Source organism: Sardina pilchardus, chromosome 16 (genome assembly GCF_963854185.1).
Source record: "Sardina pilchardus chromosome 16, fSarPil1.1, whole genome shotgun sequence".
NCBI classification, from domain to species: domain Eukaryota; kingdom Metazoa; phylum Chordata; class Actinopteri; order Clupeiformes; family Clupeidae; genus Sardina; species Sardina pilchardus.
The window spans coordinates 2,234,378-2,237,711 of NC_085009.1; the positions used below are offsets into that span (position 1 = coordinate 2,234,378).

At 44.1% G+C, this 3,334-nt stretch overlaps 1 long non-coding RNA gene across 1 annotated transcript; it reads left to right on the forward strand.

The window, feature by feature from the left end:
* The first annotated feature begins 2,073 nt into the window (after nt 1-2,073).
* On the forward strand, nt 2,074-3,000 carry LOC134060107 (uncharacterized). The gene is made up of 2 exons (XR_009935132.1): nt 2,074-2,279; nt 2,552-3,000. It is a non-coding gene; the product is annotated as an uncharacterized LOC134060107 (long non-coding RNA).
* The last annotated feature ends 334 nt before the right edge of the window (nt 3,001-3,334 follow it).

The window sequence follows — 3,334 nt, forward strand, 5'->3', positions numbered from 1 at the left end:
ACAGCTAGTGGCCCACCATTAAGGAAAGTCATTGATACAGAGGAGACAGCTGTTGTGAATGGTCCCTGGCTCCTGTGCTCTCAGGAGTGAAGGTGACTTGTGTGAGAGTGACAGGCTGGCCTGCTCCTGTGACAGACACAAGGACATTCTTCCACTCGCTGCCTGTGGAACAATACAAAAAAATACCCACCCACACCCACACCCATAATGACACACACACACACACACACACACACATACACACACACACACACACACACACACACACACACACACACGGACACAGGAAGTGGGTATACATGTGCTCTCTGGCACAAGCTCAAAACAGACCACTGCAGTCATTGCCAATGTGCCAATCATTATTCTGGTACCGATTGGAAATTCTACATTCCGTAGAGTTCAACAATGTTACCCAAAACCTATAACCCATAACCCAATATACCATCCATACATTGATGTCACTCCGATTTAAAACTTTATTACTGCTTTACAGAAGATAGCACTAATAATTATACGGTTATTAAACAAGACAGTGTTCTATTTATTTTCCATTGTATTTTTTTAATGCTTCATTTATTGTAGCCGCTCTTCAGCTTGGCTGACTACTGTATATCAAATAAATGGCTTAAAAGGACACCAGCACAATGTTGACCACACACCATGCACATTCAAGCTAATTCAAGCTAAATTTACTGCCTGTTCTGATGCCAATGTATGGGACTCATAAAACATACGGTACATGGCATCATATAGCCCTGCAGGGGGCATATCAGTCTCCCACAGATTTCTCTGGATTTAGAACAGGTGATGATTGGTATTAATGGTGTCGAACATACAGGGCATTGCTTGCCTTTCCAGTGTATTTCATACCCTTGAAGGCAGTCATAGATAATCGCACCCTTTGGTATAGCACACACTATCACTTAGCATAATGTGCTTACAGTGATTGCAAACTTTATATGAAATGTTTATCAGAAATTGAAATAATATTCAATAATGTGCCAATTAATTTATTCATGATTGTTTTTTGTGTGTGTGCATGCGTACGTGCATGCGCATATGTGTGTGTGTGTGTGTGTGTGCGTTTCTGTGTGTGTGTGTAACATGTTCAGACATGTCTTTCTATCAATACCAAAGAGCTTGATGTCTACCCACTGGATTAAAAGCGGCTTTATTTCCTCTACGTATTCTCTATGTCTCTCCTCTCTTGTGACTTTGTGTGCATGTGTGTGTGTCGTGTGTGTGTGGTGGGTGGGATGAGATAGATGTAGTGTGTGTCTAGTTGTTATGCTTGTGTAGTTGTAAGCCAAACAAAACATGCTGCATTAATGCTGTTTATTCCACTGCTTGGTTGAATTCCACATTGCGTTCTAGGGGTGCATTAACCGTATGTTATTTGCACACCTATGAATAAGCAGGATAATGGACTTCACGCTGACTTCAGACCTGTAGTCTAATTGTATGTGAGCATGTACGTGTGTGTGTGTGCATGTATAGTTCAGTAACCTGATGCAGAAAGGGAAGCTAATTAAGTTAGTTAATTGTCAGCTGAAATATTAACTATCACTGCACATTCTGCCTGTTCATGCAGTTCAGTCAATTCCATTCAATCCAGTATTCAGATGTGATTGTGTTTGACTAGAGCTTTAAATTGATGTTGTTCTGTTTGACTGAGGCGCTGCATGCATGCCATCCAGTGATGCTGATGAATGCTCTCAGATTTATAATGAGTGATGATTATGCAGCCTGGTGATGGGTTCAGTGGTGATAAAGCAGACATGTCTTTCTATCAGTACAAAAGAGCCTCGGGAAGAGCATGATGTCTTCCCTCTGGATAAAAAGCGGCTTTATTTCCCCTCGCTCTTTTCCGCTCTGTGTGTGTGTGTGTGTGTGTGTGTGTGTGTGTGTAGGGGGGTGTAAACAATACAAAATGTGGCTGTGTGCACTAAGAGTAGACCTGTATTCTAATTATGTATGTGTGTGTGTGTGTGTGTGTGTGTGTATGTGTGTGTGTGTGTGTTTTGTATACGTGTGTGTGTGTGTGTGTGTGTGTTTGTGCACGTTCCAGTGTGTCGTCATGACTCAGATCTTGGAGCTTGACAGGGGAAGTGTAGTTGCCACGGGCGCTCTCACAGACCTGACGGGGCTGCCAGCACCACATGGCTTCTCCTCCGCTGAACAAGAAGAGCCATTTGTGGAAACAGCTCTTCTCCAGCGAGCGCACTCACTCTTTCCACTCCCCGATGGCGCTCGCCGTGTCCCATGTCCTGCTCCCTCAGGTGCGGGGACAGTGCCAGACCTGCTTGTTCATTGTTTGCTTTCCTGGAGTGCGGCCGCTATGTTCGTCCCTCCCTCTATCTGACACAAGGCCCTAATTGAACGCACAGGCAATGGCCACTTTGGTCATTAGAGTGTCCTGTGCATTAAACTAGTGATTGTATGGAAGAATTGAGCTCAGTGATGTCTGCACTAGGATCTAGTTCATGTTTGACTAGTGGTTCTCTCTCTCTCTCTCTCTCTCACTCTCTCTCTCTCTGTCCTACTATCTCAGCTCAGTTCTCATCCGTGGATGTCTGTGAAAGGCATTCTGGGATGATTCAGCCCCCCTCTCCCCCATAACCCAGCACTGAATGAAGACCTGATTCACTCCACCCAACTCAACCCAGTTTCTCCGCATGGCAGCACCGTGCCTTACTCAGCGTCCTCCTCCGTCAGGGTGGGGGGCTGCATTACTGCAGACGGCGCTGGGGACAGAGTTCAGGAAGTGAGAAGTGTCTGAATTTGAACACCAGATAGTCCCTCACTGTAACAGTGCAGCCAAAACCACATTTGACTACATGCAACCGAAAATACAGTTTCAGAAATGACACAAATAGCCTAACGCACCAAAAATGGAAATATATATATCTTTCCATCCCTCTTGGGTATGACACTGTATCATCAAAGGCTGAATCATGGCATTTTAATGGATGGAATAAAACCTAAATATGCCTATCCTTACCACTGTTTCACTATCTTGGGCTTGTGGATGTCCTACATACTTTGTCCACATATCACAACATTGAGGTCACTTCTAGAATGGGGTTTGGATGCTGACAATATGACAGCAAAATCAACTGGCTCAGTGCGTGGGTGTGGCGGAAATATGGAAGCGTTTTCGAGTCTGAACATTCCGTCTTGGCTAAATTACACATCGGCTTGACCAAGCGAGGAATTAATAGTGTAATGCCTGTCACACGAATATATAGCTCTCATATGACCATCCCCTTTAGAAGCATCCTTTAGAATTTGTAGCATGCAGTATAATCTGTGTATGTATACATAATGCATACAG